General features: G+C 42.8%; 26 non-coding genes across 26 annotated transcripts; all 26 read right to left on the reverse strand.

Annotated features, from left to right (window-relative positions):
* Positions 1-304: 304 nt before the first annotated feature.
* Positions 305-377, reverse strand: trnav-aac (transfer RNA valine (anticodon AAC)). The gene has a single exon. It is a non-coding gene; the product is annotated as a tRNA-Val (tRNA).
* Positions 378-1,769: 1,392 nt separating this feature from the next.
* On the reverse strand, positions 1,770-1,842 carry trnav-aac (transfer RNA valine (anticodon AAC)). Its single transcript has one exon. It is a non-coding gene; the product is annotated as a tRNA-Val (tRNA).
* An 849-nt stretch (positions 1,843-2,691) lies between these two features.
* trnav-cac (transfer RNA valine (anticodon CAC)) lies at positions 2,692-2,764 on the reverse strand. The gene has a single exon. It is a non-coding gene; the product is annotated as a tRNA-Val (tRNA).
* An 849-nt stretch (positions 2,765-3,613) lies between these two features.
* Positions 3,614-3,686, reverse strand: trnav-cac (transfer RNA valine (anticodon CAC)). The gene has a single exon. It is a non-coding gene; the product is annotated as a tRNA-Val (tRNA).
* A 336-nt stretch (positions 3,687-4,022) lies between these two features.
* trnaq-cug (transfer RNA glutamine (anticodon CUG)) lies at positions 4,023-4,094 on the reverse strand. The gene has a single exon. It is a non-coding gene; the product is annotated as a tRNA-Gln (tRNA).
* A 441-nt stretch (positions 4,095-4,535) lies between these two features.
* On the reverse strand, positions 4,536-4,608 carry trnav-cac (transfer RNA valine (anticodon CAC)). The gene has a single exon. It is a non-coding gene; the product is annotated as a tRNA-Val (tRNA).
* An 849-nt stretch (positions 4,609-5,457) lies between these two features.
* Positions 5,458-5,530, reverse strand: trnav-cac (transfer RNA valine (anticodon CAC)). Its single transcript has one exon. It is a non-coding gene; the product is annotated as a tRNA-Val (tRNA).
* A 336-nt stretch (positions 5,531-5,866) lies between these two features.
* Positions 5,867-5,938, reverse strand: trnaq-uug (transfer RNA glutamine (anticodon UUG)). Its single transcript has one exon. It is a non-coding gene; the product is annotated as a tRNA-Gln (tRNA).
* Positions 5,939-6,379: 441 nt separating this feature from the next.
* On the reverse strand, positions 6,380-6,452 carry trnav-cac (transfer RNA valine (anticodon CAC)). Its single transcript has one exon. It is a non-coding gene; the product is annotated as a tRNA-Val (tRNA).
* Positions 6,453-6,788: 336 nt separating this feature from the next.
* trnaq-cug (transfer RNA glutamine (anticodon CUG)) lies at positions 6,789-6,860 on the reverse strand. Its single transcript has one exon. It is a non-coding gene; the product is annotated as a tRNA-Gln (tRNA).
* Positions 6,861-7,710: 850 nt separating this feature from the next.
* Positions 7,711-7,782, reverse strand: trnaq-uug (transfer RNA glutamine (anticodon UUG)). Its single transcript has one exon. It is a non-coding gene; the product is annotated as a tRNA-Gln (tRNA).
* Positions 7,783-8,222: 440 nt separating this feature from the next.
* On the reverse strand, positions 8,223-8,295 carry trnav-aac (transfer RNA valine (anticodon AAC)). The gene has a single exon. It is a non-coding gene; the product is annotated as a tRNA-Val (tRNA).
* Positions 8,296-8,631: 336 nt separating this feature from the next.
* trnaq-uug (transfer RNA glutamine (anticodon UUG)) lies at positions 8,632-8,703 on the reverse strand. Its single transcript has one exon. It is a non-coding gene; the product is annotated as a tRNA-Gln (tRNA).
* A 441-nt stretch (positions 8,704-9,144) lies between these two features.
* On the reverse strand, positions 9,145-9,217 carry trnav-cac (transfer RNA valine (anticodon CAC)). Its single transcript has one exon. It is a non-coding gene; the product is annotated as a tRNA-Val (tRNA).
* A 336-nt stretch (positions 9,218-9,553) lies between these two features.
* trnaq-uug (transfer RNA glutamine (anticodon UUG)) lies at positions 9,554-9,625 on the reverse strand. The gene has a single exon. It is a non-coding gene; the product is annotated as a tRNA-Gln (tRNA).
* A 441-nt stretch (positions 9,626-10,066) lies between these two features.
* On the reverse strand, positions 10,067-10,139 carry trnav-cac (transfer RNA valine (anticodon CAC)). The gene has a single exon. It is a non-coding gene; the product is annotated as a tRNA-Val (tRNA).
* A 336-nt stretch (positions 10,140-10,475) lies between these two features.
* trnaq-uug (transfer RNA glutamine (anticodon UUG)) lies at positions 10,476-10,547 on the reverse strand. Its single transcript has one exon. It is a non-coding gene; the product is annotated as a tRNA-Gln (tRNA).
* Positions 10,548-10,987: 440 nt separating this feature from the next.
* On the reverse strand, positions 10,988-11,060 carry trnav-aac (transfer RNA valine (anticodon AAC)). The gene has a single exon. It is a non-coding gene; the product is annotated as a tRNA-Val (tRNA).
* A 336-nt stretch (positions 11,061-11,396) lies between these two features.
* Positions 11,397-11,468, reverse strand: trnaq-cug (transfer RNA glutamine (anticodon CUG)). Its single transcript has one exon. It is a non-coding gene; the product is annotated as a tRNA-Gln (tRNA).
* A 441-nt stretch (positions 11,469-11,909) lies between these two features.
* trnav-cac (transfer RNA valine (anticodon CAC)) lies at positions 11,910-11,982 on the reverse strand. The gene has a single exon. It is a non-coding gene; the product is annotated as a tRNA-Val (tRNA).
* A 336-nt stretch (positions 11,983-12,318) lies between these two features.
* On the reverse strand, positions 12,319-12,390 carry trnaq-cug (transfer RNA glutamine (anticodon CUG)). Its single transcript has one exon. It is a non-coding gene; the product is annotated as a tRNA-Gln (tRNA).
* A 441-nt stretch (positions 12,391-12,831) lies between these two features.
* On the reverse strand, positions 12,832-12,904 carry trnav-cac (transfer RNA valine (anticodon CAC)). The gene has a single exon. It is a non-coding gene; the product is annotated as a tRNA-Val (tRNA).
* Positions 12,905-13,240: 336 nt separating this feature from the next.
* On the reverse strand, positions 13,241-13,312 carry trnaq-uug (transfer RNA glutamine (anticodon UUG)). Its single transcript has one exon. It is a non-coding gene; the product is annotated as a tRNA-Gln (tRNA).
* Positions 13,313-13,754: 442 nt separating this feature from the next.
* On the reverse strand, positions 13,755-13,827 carry trnav-cac (transfer RNA valine (anticodon CAC)). The gene has a single exon. It is a non-coding gene; the product is annotated as a tRNA-Val (tRNA).
* A 336-nt stretch (positions 13,828-14,163) lies between these two features.
* Positions 14,164-14,235, reverse strand: trnaq-uug (transfer RNA glutamine (anticodon UUG)). Its single transcript has one exon. It is a non-coding gene; the product is annotated as a tRNA-Gln (tRNA).
* Positions 14,236-14,675: 440 nt separating this feature from the next.
* On the reverse strand, positions 14,676-14,748 carry trnav-aac (transfer RNA valine (anticodon AAC)). Its single transcript has one exon. It is a non-coding gene; the product is annotated as a tRNA-Val (tRNA).
* Between the last annotated feature and the right edge of the window lie 252 nt (positions 14,749-15,000).

Raw genomic sequence — 15,000 nt, forward strand, 5'->3', positions numbered from 1 at the left:
ACACATTCTGTATCTTCTTCAATGGTCAAAGGTTAGAATCAGCCTGTCAAGCGGAGGAACAGGGTTCGATTCCTTGATGGAAGGTTGCCATTTTCGCTCAGCAGCTAGGGGTTTGCCAAAGTCCGTTTCAAACAACAGCATCGGAAAATCTTTTTAAAACCTTAAAAAATGTACTTTACATGTCAAGAATAGCAGATGAGGCTCCCCTCCTATCCATAATTATGAATATGTTGATGTTGCTATCATTAACGTGCAGTCATACATCTTCACACAAGGATGAAATAAATAATGGAGGAGCAAGTAATGTTTCCGCCCAGTTTCGAACTGAGGACCTTTCGCGTGTTAGGCGAATGTGATAACCACTACACTACGGAAACTGGAACCATGCCTATTCACTAGTGTTCCGGAAGCCAAAGAATGAGGTAAGTTTTCCCAAATTTTGTTGCTCACGGAAAGTGATTTTGGAGTCGCAACAAATTGAGTCAGAAGTGGGATTGTAACACACTCCTCTGGGAGAGCATGGATAAATAGAAGCATCGTAAATGAACATGCAAGAGGAAACCAAAAAAGATTCAACTAGCAACACAGAGGTGTGACATCACATACCATAGATCCTCTCAGCTGGAATCGTGCACTCTGGCACGACAGTCAAGCAAAACATTCTGTATCTTTGCTGGTCAAAGGTTAGAATCCGCCTGTCAAGTGGAGGAACAGGGTTCGATTCCTTGACGGAAGGCTGCCATTTTTGCTCAGCAGCTAGGGGTTTGCCAATGTCCGTTTCACACCATAGCATCAGAAAATCTTTTTAAAACCTGCAAAAATTGACTTTACATGTCAAGAATAGCAGATGAGGCTCCCCTCCTATCCATAATTATGAATATGTTGATGTTGCTATCATTAACATGCAGTCATACATCTTCACAAAAGGATGAAATAAATAATGGAGGAGCAAGTAATGTTTCCGCCCAGTTTCGAACTGAGGACCTTTCGCGTGTGAGGCGAACGTGATAACCACTAGTTATTGTAACTAGTGGGATTGTAACACACTCCTCTGGGAGAGCATGGATAAATAGAAGCATCGTAAATGAATATGCAAGAGGAAACCAAAAAAGATTCAACTAGCAACACAGAGGTGTGACGTCACATACCACAGATCCTCTCAGCTGGAATCGTGCACTCTGGTGTCCTTTCACAACTGACTAGCCTACTCAACTCATCTTCTTTCCAGAATGCAACCATGACAGCACACACCTGGAGGTTCCACCCAGATTTGAACTCAGATCACTGGATTCAGAGTCCAGAGTGCTGACCTTTACACCATGGAACCCCTTCCACAGTCAATTTACGCTCTCAGTCATGCAAATGCTCGACAATGGAAGGATTTTAGCAACGTGATTTTTTTTTGTCAATTTTTCAGTGATACTCTTACAGCTTGTATTCTCAGAATTGGCACGACAGTCAAGCAACACATTCTGTATCTTCTTCAATGGTCAAAGGTTAGAATCCGCCTGTCAAGCGGAGGAACAGGGTTCGATTCCTTGACGGAAGGTTGCCATTTTCGCTCAGCAGCTAGGGGTTTGCCAAAGTCCGTTTCAAACAACAGCATCGGAAAATCTTTTTAAAACCTGAAAAAATTGACTTTACATGTCAAGAATAGCAGATGAGGCTCCCCTCCTATCCATAATTATGAATATGTTGATGTTGCTATCATTAACGTGCAGTCATACATCTTCACACAAGGGTGAAATAAATAATGGAGGAGCAAGTAATGTTTCCGCCCAGTTTCGAACTGAGGACCTTTCGCGTGTTAGGCGAATGTGATAACCACTACACTACGGAAACTGGAACCATGCCTATTCACTAGTGTTCCGGACGCCAAAGAATGAGGTAAGTTTTCCCAAATTTTGTTGCTCGCGGAAAGAGTTTGTGGAGTCGCAACAAATTGAGTCAGAAGTGGGATTGTAACACGCTCCTGTGGGAGAGCATGGATAAATAGAAGCATCGTAAATTAACATGCAAGAGGAAACCAAAAAAGATTCAACTAGCAACACAGAGGTGTGACGTCACATACCATAGATCCTCTCAGCTGGAATCGTGCACTCTGGTGTCCTTTCACAACTGACTAGCCTACTCAACTCATCTACTTTCCAGAACGCAACCATGACAGCACACACCTGCAGGTTCCACCGAGATTTGAACTCAGATCACTGGATTCAGAGTCCAGAGTGCTGACCTTTACACCATGGAACCCCTTCCACAGTCAATTTATGCTCTCAGTCATGCAAATGCTTGACAATGGAAGGATTTTAGCAACGTGATTTTTTTTGTCAATTTTTCAGTGATACTCTTACAGCTTGTATTCTCAGAATTGGCACGACAGTCAAGCAACACATTCTGTATCTTCTTCAATGGTCAAAGGTTAGAATCCGCCTGTCAAGCGGAGGAACAGGGTTCGATTCCTTGACGGAAGGTTGCCATTTTCGCTCAGCAGCTAGGGGTTTGCCAAAGTCCGTTTCAAACAACAGCATCGGAAAATCTTTTTAAAACCTGAAAAAATTGACTTTACATGTCAAGAATAGCAGATGAGGCTCCCCTCCTATCCATAATTATGAATATGTTGATGTTGCTATCATTAACGTGCAGTCATACATCTTCCCACAAGGGTGAAATAAATAAAGGAGGAGCAAGTAATGTTTCCGCCCAGTTTCGAACTGAGGACCTTTCGCGTGTGAGGCGAATGTGATAACCACTACACTACGGAAACTGGAACCATGCCTATTCACTAGTGTTCCGGACTCCAAAGAATGAGGTAAGTTTTCCCAAATTTTGTTGCTCACGGAAAGTGATTTTGGAGTCGCAACAAATTGAGTCAGAAGTGGGATTGTAACACACTCCTCTGGGAGAGCATGGATAAATAGAATCATCGTAAATGAATATGCAAGAGGAAACCAAAAAAGATTCAACTAGCAACACAGAGGTGTGACGTCACATACCACAGATCCTCTCAGCTGGAATCGTGCACTCTGGTGTCCTTTCACAACTGACTAGCCTCCTCAACTCATCTACTTTCCAGAACGCAACCATGACAGCACACACCTGCAGGTTCCACCGAGATTTGAACTCAGATCACTGGATTCAGAGTCCAGAGTGCTGACCTTTACACCATGGAACCCCTTCCACAGTCAATTTACGCTCTCAGTCATGCAAATGCTTGACAATGGAAGGATTTTAGCAACGTGATTTTTTTTGTCAATTTTTCAGTGATACTCTTACAGCTTGTATTCTCAGAATTGGCACGACAGTCAAGCAACACATTCTGTATCTTCTTCAATGGTCAAAGGTTAGAATCCGCCTGTCAAGCGGAGGAACAGGGTTCGATTCCTTGATGGAAGGTTGCCATTTTCGCTCAGCAGCTAGGGGTTTGCCAAAGTCCGTTTCAAACAACAGCATCGGAAAATCTTTTTAAAACCTGAAAAAATTGACTTTACATGTCAAGAATAGCAGATGAGGCTCCCCTCCTATCCATAATTATGAATATGTTGATGTTGCTATCATTAACGTGCAGTCATACATCTTCACACAAGGATGAAATAAATAATGGAGGAGCAAGTAATGTTTCCGCCCAGTTTCGAACTGAGGACCTTTCGCGTGTGAGGCGAATGTGATAACCACTACACTACGGAAACTGGAACCATGCCTATTTACTAGTGATCCGGAAGCAAAAGAATGAGGTAAGTTTTCCCAAATTTTGTTGCTCGCGGAAAAAGTTTGTGGAGTTGCAACAAATTGAGTCAGAAGTGGGATTGTAACACACTCCTCTGGGAGAGCATGGATAAATAGAAGCATCGTAAATGAACATGCAAGAGGAAACCAAAAAAGATTCAACTAGCAACACAGAGGTGTGACGTCACATACCACAGATCCTCTCAGCTGGAATCGTGCACTCTGGTGTCCTTTCACAACTGACTAGCCTACTCAACTCATCTACTTTCCAGAACGCAACCATGAAAGCACACACCTGCAGGTTCCACCGAGATTTGAACTCGGATCACTGGATTCAGAGTCCAGAGTGCTGACCTTTACACCATGGAACCCCTTCCACAGTCAATTTACGCTCTCAGTCATGCAAATGCTCGACAATGGAAGGATTTTAGCAACGTGATTTTTTTTGTCAATTTTTCAGTGATACTCTTACAGCTTGTATTCTCAGAATTGGCACGACAGTCAAGCAACACATTCTGTATCTTCTTCAATGGTCAAAGGTTAGAATCAGCCTGTCAAGCGGAGGAACAGGGTTCGATTCCTTGATGGAAGGTTGCCATTTTCGCTCAGCAGCTAGGGGTTTGCCAAAGTCCGTTTCAAACAACAGCATCGGAAAATCTTTTTAAAACCTTAAAAAATGTACTTTACATGTCAAGAATAGCAGATGAGGCTCCCCTCCTATCCATAATTATGAATATGTTGATGTTGCTATCATTAACGTGCAGTCATACATCTTCACACAAGGATGAAATAAATAAAGGAGGAGCAAGTAATGTTTCCGCCCAGTTTCGAACTGAGGACCTTTCGCGTGTGAGGCGAATGTGATAACCACTACACTACAGAAACTGAAGTCATGCCTATTTACTAGTGATCCGGAAGCCAAAGAATGAGGTAAGTTTTCCCAAATTTTGTTGCTCGCGGAAAGAGTTTGTGGAGTTGCAACAAATTGAGTCAGAAGTGGGATTGTAACACTCTCCTCTGGGAGAGCATGGATAAATAGAATCATCGTAAATGAATATGCAAGAGGAAACCAAAAAAGATTCAACTAGCAACACAGAGGTGTGACGTCACATACCACAGATCCTCTCAGCTGGAATCGTGCACTCTGGTGTCCTTTCACAACTGACTAGCCTACTCAACTCATCTACTTTCCAGAACGCAACCATGACAGCACACACCTGCAGGTTCCACTGAGATTTGAACTCGGATCACTGGATTCAGAGTCCAGAGTGCTGACCTTTACACCATGGAACCCCTTCCACAGTCAATTTACGCTCTCAGTCATGCAAATGCTTGACAATGGAAGGATTATAGCAACGTGATTTTTTTTGTCAATTTTTCAGTGATACTCTTACAGCTTGTATTCTCAGAATTGGCACGACAGTCAAGCAACACATTCTGTATCTTCTTCAATGGTCAAAGGTTAGAATCCGCCTGTCAAGCGGAGGAACAGGGTTCGATTCCTTGATGGAAGGTTGCCATTTTCGCTCAGCAGCTAGGGGTTTGCCAAAGTCCGTTTCAAACAACAGCATCGGAAAATCTTTTTAAAACCTTAAAAAATTGACTTTACATGTCAAGAATAGCAGATGAGGCTCCCCTCCTATCCATAATTATGAATATGTTGATGTTGCTATCATTAACGTGCAGTCATACATCTTCACACAAGGATGAAATAAATAAAGGAGGAGCAAGTAATGTTTCCGCCCAGTTTCGAACTGAGGACCTTTCGCGTGTGAGGCGAATGTGATAACCACTACACTACGGAAACTGAACCCATGCCTATTCACTAGTGATCCGGAAGCCAAAGAATGAGGTAAGTTTTCCCAAATTTTGTTGCTCGCGGAAAGAGTTTGTGGAGTCGCAACAAATTGAGTCAGAAGTGGGATTGTAACACACTCCTCTGGGAGAGCATGGATAAATAGAAGCATCGTAAATGAATATGCAAGAGGAAACCAAAAAAGATTCAACTAGCAACACAGAGGTGTGACGTCACATACCATAGATCCTCTCAGCTGGAATCGTGCACTCTGGTGTCCTTTCACAACTGACTAGCCTACTCAACTCATCTTCTTTCCAGAACACAACCATGACAGCACACACCTGAAGGTTCCACCGAGATTTGAACTCGGATCACTGGATTCAAAGTCCAGAGTGCTGACCTTTACACCATGGAACCCCTTCCACAGTCAATTTACGCTCTCAGTCATGCAAATGCTCGACAATGGAAGGATTTTAGCAACGTGATTTTTTTTGTCAATTTTTCAGTGATACTCTTACAGCTTGTATTCTCAGAATTGGCACGACAGTCAAGCAACACATTCTGTATCTTCTTCAATGGTCAAAGGTTAGAATCGGCCTGTCAAGCGGAGGAACAGGGTTCGATTCCTTGACGGAAGGTTGCCATTTTCGCTCAGCAGCTAGGGGTTTGCCAAAGTCCGTTTCAAACAACAGCATCTGAAAATCTTTTTAAAACCTGAAAAAATGTACTTTACATGTCAAGAATAGCAGATGAGGCTCCCCTCCTATCCATAATTATGAATATGTTGATGTTGCTATCATTAACGTGCAGTCATACATCTTCACACAAGGATGAAATAAATAAAGGAGGAGCAAGTAATGTTTCCGCCCAGTTTCGAACTGAGGACCTTTCGCGTGTGAGGCGAATGTGATAACCACTACACTACGGAAACTGGAACCATGCCTATTCACTAATGTTCCGGACGCCAAAGAATGAGGTAAGTTTTCCCAAATTTTGTTGCTCACGGAAAGTGATTTTGGAGTCGCAACAAATTGAGTCAGAAGTGGGATTGTAACACACTCCTGTGGGAGAGCATGGATAAATAGAATCATCGTAAATGAATATGCAAGAGGAAACCAAAAAAGATTCAACTAGCAACACAGAGGTGTGACGTCACATACCACTGATCCTCTCAGCTGGAATCGTGCACTCTGGTGTCCTTTCACAACTGACTAGCCTACTCAACTCATCTTCTTTCCAGAACACAACCATGACAGCACACACCTGAAGGTTCCACCGAGATTTGAACTCGGATCACTGGATTCAGAGTCCAGAGTGCTGACCTTTACACCATGGAACCCCTTCCACAGTCAATTTACGCTCTCAGTCATGCAAATGCTTGACAATGGAAGGATTTTAGCAACGTGATTTTTTTTGTCAATTTTTCAGTGATACTCTTACAGCTTGTATTCTCAGAATTGGCACGACAGTCAAGCAACACATTCTGTATCTTCTTCAATGGTCAAAGGTTAGAATCCGCCTGTCAAGCGGAGGAACAGGGTTCGATTCCTTGATGGAAGGTTGCCATTTTCGCTCAGCAGCTAGGGGTTTGCCAAAGTCCGTTTCAAACAACAGCATCGGAAAATCTTTTTAAAACCTGAAAAAATGTACTTTACATGTCAAGAATAGCAGATGAGGCTCCCCTCCTATCCATAATTATGAATATGTTGATGTTGCTATCATTAACGTGCAGTCATACATCTTCACACAAGGATGAAATAAATAAAGGAGGAGCAAGTAATGTTTCCGCCCTGTTTCGAACTGAGGACCTTTCGCGTGTGAGGCGAATGTGATAGCCACTACACTACGGAAACTGGAACCATGTCTATTCACTAGTGATCCGGAAGCCAAAGAATGAGGTAAGTTTTCCCAAATTTTGTTGCTCGCGGAAAGAGTTTGTGGAGTCGCAACAAATTGAGTCAGAAGTGGGATTGTAACACACTCCTCTGGGAGAGCATGGATAAATAGAAGCATCGTAAATGAATATGCAAGAGGAAACCAAAAAAGATTCAACTAGCAACACAGAGGTGAGACGTCACATACCACAGATCCTCTCAGCTGGAATCGTGCACTCTGGTGTCCTTTCACAACTGACTAGCCTACTCAACTCATCTTCTTTCCAGAACACAACCATGACAGCACACACCTGAAGGTTCCACCGAGATTTGAACTCGGATCACTGGATTCAAAGTCCAGAGTGCTGACCTTTACACCATGGAACCCCTTCCACAGTCCATTTACGCTCTCAGTCATGCAAATGCTCGACAATGGAAGGATTTTAGCAACGTGATTTTTTTTGTCAATTTTTCAGTGATACTCTTACAGCTTGTATTCTCAGAATTGGCACGACAGTCAAGCAACACATTCTGTATCTTCTTCAATGGTCAAAGGTTAGAATCCGCCTGTCAAGCGGAGGAACAGGGTTCGATTCCTTGACGGAAGGTTGCCATTTTCGCTCAGCAGCTAGGGGTTTGCCAAGTCCGTTTCAAACAACAGCATCTGAAACTCTTTTTAAAACCTGAAAAAATGTACTTTACATGTCAAGAATAGCAGATGAGGCTCCCCTCCTATCCATAATTATGAATATGTTGATGTTGCTATCATTAACGTGCAGTCATACATCTTCACACAAGGATGAAATAAATAATGGAGGAGCAAGTAATGTTTCCGCCCAGTTTCGAACTGAGGACCTTTCGCGTGTTAGGCGAATGTGATAACCACTACACTACGGAAACTGAACCCATGCCTATTCACTAGTGATCCGGAAGCCAAAGAATGAGGTAAGTTTTCCCAAATTTTGTTGCTCGCGGAAAGAGTTTTTGGAGTCGCAACAAATTGAGTCAGAAGTGGGATTGTAACACACTCCTCTGGGAGAGCATGAATAAATAGAAGCATCGTAAATGAATATGCAAGAGGAAACCAAAAAAGATTCATCTAGCAACACAGAGGTGTGACGTCACATACCACATATCCTCTCAGCTGGAATCGTGCACTCTGGTGTCCTTTCACAACTGACTAGCCTACTCAACTCATCTTCTTTCCAGAACACAACCATGACAGCACACACCTGAAGGTTCCACCGAGATTTGAACTCGGATCACTGGATTCAAAGTCCAGAGTGCTGACCTTTACACCATGGAACCCCTTCCTCAGTCAATTTACTCTCTCAGTCATGCAAATGCTTGACAATGAAATGGTTTTAGCAACGTGATTTTTTTTGTCAATTTTTCAGTGATACTCTTACAGCTTGTATTCTCAGAATTGGCACGACAGTCAAGCAACACATTCTGTATCTTCTTCAATGGTCAAAGGTTAGAATCCGCCTGTCAAGCGGAGGAACAGGGTTCGATTCCTTGATGGAAGGTTGCCATTTTCGCTCAGCAGCTAGGGGTTTGCCAAAGTCCGTTTCAAACAACAGCATCGGAAAATCTTTTTAAAACCTTAAAAAATTGACTTTACATGTCAAGAATAGCAGATGAAGCTCCCCTCCTATCCATAATTATGAATATGTTGATGTTGCTATCATTAACGTGCAGTCATACATCTTCCCACAAGGGTGAAATAAATAATGGAGGAGCAAGTAATGTTTCCGCCCAGTTTCGAACTGAGGACCTTTAGCGTGTGAGGCGAATGTGATAACCACTACACTACGGAAACTGAAGCCATCCCTATTCACTAGTGATCCGGAAGCCAAAGAATGAGGTAAGTTTTCCCAAATTTTGTTGCTCACGGAAAGTGATTTTGGAGTCGCAACAAATTGAGTCAGAAGTGGGATTGTAACACACTCCTCTGGGAGAGCATGGATAAATAGAATCATCGTAAATGAATATGCAAGAGGAAACCAAAAAAGATTCAACTAGCAACACAGAGGTGTGACATCACATACCACTGATCCTCTCAGCTGGAATCGTGCACTCTGGTGTCCTTTCACAACTGACTAGCCTACTCAACTCATCTTCTTTCCAGAACACAACCATGACAGCACACACCTGAAGGTTCCACCGAGATTTGAACTCGGATCACTGGATTCAAAGTCCAGAGTGCTGACCTTTACACCATGGAACCCCTTCCACAGTCAATTTACGCTCTCAGTCATGCAAATGCTCGACAATGGAAGGATTTTAGCAACGTGATTTTTTTTGTCAATTTTTCAGTGATACTCTTACAGCTTGTATTCTCAGAATTGGCACGACAGTCAAGCAACACATTCTGTATCTTCTTCAATGGTCAAAGGTTAGAATCCGCCTGTCAAGCGGAGGAACAGGGTTCGATTCCTTGACGGAAGGTTGCCATTTTCGCTCAGCAGCTAGGGGTTTGCCAAAGTCCGTTTCAAACAACAGCATCTGAAAATCTTTTTAAAACCTGAAAAAATGTACTTTACATGTCAAGAATAGCAGATGAGGCTCCCCTCCTATCCATAATTATGAATATGTTGATGTTGCTATCATTAACGTGCAGTCATACATCTTCACACAAGGATGAAATAAATAAAGGAGGAGCAAGTAATGTTTCCGCCCAGTTTCGAACTGAGGACCTTTCGCGTGTGAGGCGAATGTGATAACCACTACACTACGGAAACTGGAACCATGCCTATTCACTAGTGATCCGGAAGCCAAAGAATGAGGTAAGTTTTCCCAAATTTTGTTGCTCGCGGAAAGAGTTTGTGGAGTCGCAACAAATTGAGTCAGAAGTGGGATTGTAACACACTCCTCTGGGAGAGCATGGATAAATAGAAGCATCGTAAATGAATATGCAAGAGGAAACCAAAAAAGATTCAACTAGCAACACAGAGGTGAGACGTCACATACCACAGATCCTCTCAGCTGGAATCGTGCACTCTGGTGTCCTTTCACAACTGACTAGCCTACTCAACTCATCTTCTTTCCAGAACACAACCATGACAGCACACACCTGAAGGTTCCACCGAGATTTGAACTCGGATCACTGGATTCAAAGTCCAGAGTGCTGACCTTTACACCATGGAACCCCTTCCACAGTCCATTTACGCTCTCAGTCATGCAAATGCTCGACAATGGAAGGATTTTAGCAACGTGATTTTTTTTGTCAATTTTTCAGTGATACTCTTACAGCTTGTATTCTCAGAATTGGCACGACAGTCAAGCAACACATTCTGTATCTTCTTCAATGGTCAAAGGTTAGAATCCGCCTGTCAAGCGGAGGAACAGGGTTCGATTCCTTGACGGAAGGTTGCCATTTTCGCTCAGCAGCTAGGGGTTTGCCAAGTCCGTTTCAAACAACAGCATCTGAAACTCTTTTTAAAACCTGAAAAAATGTACTTTACATGTCAAGAATAGCAGATGAGGCTCCCCTCCTATCCATAATTATGAATATGTTGATGTTGCTATCATTAACGTGCAGTCATACATCTTCACACAAGGATGAAATAAATAATGGAGGAGCAAGTAATGTTTCCGCCCAGTTTCGAACTGAGGACCTTTCGCGTGTTAGGCGAATGTGATAACCACTACACTACGGAAACTGAACCCATGCCTATTCACTAGTGATCCGGAAGCCAAAGAATGAGGTAAGTTTTCCCAAATTTTGTTGCTCGCGGAAAGAGTTTTTGGAGTCGCAACAAATTGAGTCAGAAGTGGGATTGTAACACACTCCTCTGGGAGAGCATGAATAAATAGAAGCATCGTAAATGAATATGCAAGAGGAAACCAAAAAAGATTCATCTAGCAACACAGAGGTGTGACGTCACATACCACATATCCTCTCAGCTGGAATCGTGCACTCTGGTGTCCTTTCACAACTGACTAGCCTACTCAACTCATCTTCTTTCCAGAACACAACCATGACAGCACACACCTGAAGGTTCCACCGAGATTTGAACTCGGATCACTGGATTCAGAGTCCAGAGTGCTGACCTTTACACCATGGAACCCCTTCCACAGTCAATTTACGCTCTCAGCCATGCAAATGCTCGACAATGGAAGGATTTTAGCAACGTGATTTTTTTTGTCAATTTTTCAGTGATACTCTTACAGCTTGTATTCTCAGAATTGGCACGACAGTCAAGCAACACATTCTGTATCTTCTTCAATGGTCAAAGGTTAGAATCCGCCTGTCAAGCGGAGGAACAGGGTTCGATTCCTTGATGGAAGGTTGCCATTTTCGCTCAGCAGCTAGGGGTTTGCCAAAGTCCGTTTCAAACAACAGCATCGGAAAATCTTTTTAAAACCTTAAAAAATTGACTTTACATGTCAAGAATAGCAGATGAAGCTCCCCTCCTATCCATAATTATGAATATGTTGATGTTGCTATCATTAACGTGCAGTCATACATCTTCCCACAAGGGTGAAATAAATAATGGAGGAGCAAGTAATGTTTCCGCCCAGTTTCGAACTGAGGACCTTTAGCGTGTGAGGCGAATGTGATAACCACTACACTACGGAAACTGAAGCCATCCCTATTCACTAGTGATCCGGAAGCCAAAGAATGAGGTAAGTTTTCCCAAATTTTGTTGCTCACGGAAAGTGATTTTGGAGTCGCAACAAATTGAGTCAGAAGTGGGATTGTAACACACTCCTCTGGGAGAGCATGGATAAATAGAAGCATCGTAAATGAATATGCAAGAGGAAACCAACAAAGATTCAACTAGCAACACAGAGGTGTGACATCACATACCATTGATCCTCTCAGCTGGAATCGTGCACTCTGGTGTCCTTTCACAACTGACTAGCCTACTCAACTCACCTTCTTTCCAGAACGCAACCATGACAGCACACACCTGAAGGTTCCACCGAGATTTGAACTCGGATCACTGGATTCAGAGTCCAGAGTGCTGACCTTTACACCATGGAACCCCTTCCACAGTCAATTTACGCTCTCAGCCATGCAAATGCTCGACAATGGAAGGATTTTAGCAACGTGATTTTTTTTGTCAATTTTTCAGTGATACTCTTACAGCTTGTATTCTCAGAATTGGCACGACAGTCAAGCAACACATTCTGTATCTTCTTCAATGGTCAAAGGTTAGAATCCGCCTGTCAAGCGGAGGAACAGGGTTCGATTCCTTGATGGAAGGTTGCCATTTTCGCTCAGCAGCTAGGGGTTTGCCAAAGTCCGTTTCAAACAACAGCATCGGAAAATCTTTTTAAAACCTTAAAAAATTGACTTTACATGTCAAGAATAGCAGATGAAGCTCCCCTCCTATCCATAATTATGAATATGTTGATGTTGCTATCATTAACGTGCAGTCATACATCTTCCCACAAGGGTGAAATAAATAATGGAGGAGCAAGTAATGTTTCCGCCCAGTTTCGAACTGAGGACCTTTAGCGTGTGAGGCGAATGTGATAACCACTACACTACGGAAACTGAAGCCATCCCTATTCACTAGTGATCCGGAAGCCAAAGAATGAGGTAAGTTTTCCCAAATTTTGTTGCTCACGGAAAGTGATTTTGGAGTCGCAACAAATTGAGTCAGAAGTGGGATTGTAACACACTCCTCTGGGAGAGCATGGATAAATAGAAGCATCGTAAATGAATATGCAAGAGGAAACCAAAAAAGATTCAACTAGCAACACAGAGGTGTGACGTCACATACCACAGATCCTCTCAGCTGGAATCGTGCACTCTGGTGTCCTTTCACAACTGACTAGCCTACTCAACTCATCTTCTTTCCAGAACGCAACCATGACAGCACACACCTGGAGGTTCCACCGAGATTTGAACTCGGATCACTGGATTCAAAGTCCAGAGTGCTGACCTTTACACCATGGAACCCCTTCCACAGTAAATTTACGCTCTCAGTCATGCAAATGCTCGACAATGGAAGGATTTTAGGAACGTGATTTTCTTTTGTCAATTTTTCAGTGATACTCTTACAGCTTGTATTCTCAGAATTGGCACGACAGTCAAGCAACACATTCTGTATCTTCTTCAATGGTCAAAGGTTAGAATCAGCCTGTCAAGCGGAGGAACAGGGTTCGATTCCTTGATGGAAGGTTGCCATTTTCGCTCAGCAGCTAGGGGTTTGCCAAAGTCCGTTTCAAACAACAGCATCTGAAAATCTTTTTAAAACCTGAAAAAATGTACTTTACATGTCAAGAATAGCAGATGAGGCTCCCCTCCTATCCATAATTATGAATATGTTGATGTTGCTATCATTAACGTGCAGTCATACATCTTCACACAAGGATGAAATAAATAAAGGAGGAGCAAGTAATGTTTCCGCCCAGTTTCGAACTGAGGACCTTTCGCGTGTGAGGCGAATGTGATAACCACTACACTACGGAAACTGGAACCATGCCTATTCACTAGTGATCCGGAAGCCAAAGAATGAGGTAAGTTTTCCCAAATTTTGTTGCTCGCGGAAAGAGTTTGTGGAGTCGCAACAAATTGAGTCAGAAGTGGGATTGTAACACACTCCTCTGGGAGAGCATGGATAAATAGAAGCATCGTAAATGAATATGCAAGAGGAAACCAAAAAAGATTCAACTAGCAACACAGAGGTGAGACGTCACATACCACAGATCCTCTCAGCTGGAATCGTGCACTCTGGTGTCCTTTCACAACTGACTAGCCTACTCAACTCATCTTCTTTCCAGAACACAACCATGACAGCACACACCTGAAGGTTCCACCGAGATTTGAACTCGGATCACTGGATTCAAAGTCCAGAGTGCTGACCTTTACACCATGGAACCCCTTCCACAGTCCATTTACGCTCTCAGTCATGCAAATGCTCGACAATGGAAGGATTTTAGCAACGTGATTTTTTTTGTCAATTTTTCAGTGATACTCTTACAGCTTGTATTCTCAGAATTGGCACGACAGTCAAGCAACACATTCTGTATCTTCTTCAATGGTCAAAGGTTAGAATCCGCCTGTCAAGCGGAGGAACAGGGTTCGATTCCTTGACGGAAGGTTGCCATTTTCGCTCAGCAGCTAGGGGTTTGCCAAGTCCGTTTCAAACAACAGCATCTGAAACTCTTTTTAAAACCTGAAAAAATGTACTTTACATGTCAAGAATAGCAGATGAGGCTCCCCTCCTATCCATAATTATGAATATGTTGATGTTGCTATCATTAACGTGCAGTCATACATCTTCACACAAGGATGAAATAAATAATGGAGGAGCAAGTAATGTTTCCGCCCAGTTTCGAACTGAGGACCTTTCGCGTGTTAGGCGAATGTGATAACCACTACACTACGGAAACTGAACCCATGCCTATTCACTAGTGATCCGGAAGCCAAAGAATGAGGTAAGTTTTCCCAAATTTTGTTGCTCGCGGAAAGAGTTTTTGGAGTCGCAACAAATTGAGTCAGAAGTGGGATTGTAACACACTCCTCTGGGAGAGCATGAATAAATAGAAGCATCGTAAATGAATATGCAAGAGGAAACCAAAAAAGATTCATCTAGCAACACAGAGGTGTGACGTCACATACCACATATCCTCTCAGCTGGAATC

The sequence above is a fragment of the Odontesthes bonariensis genome, chromosome 11 (genome assembly GCF_027942865.1).
Source record: "Odontesthes bonariensis isolate fOdoBon6 chromosome 11, fOdoBon6.hap1, whole genome shotgun sequence".
In the NCBI taxonomy this organism is placed as follows: Eukaryota; Metazoa; Chordata; class Actinopteri; order Atheriniformes; family Atherinopsidae; genus Odontesthes; species Odontesthes bonariensis.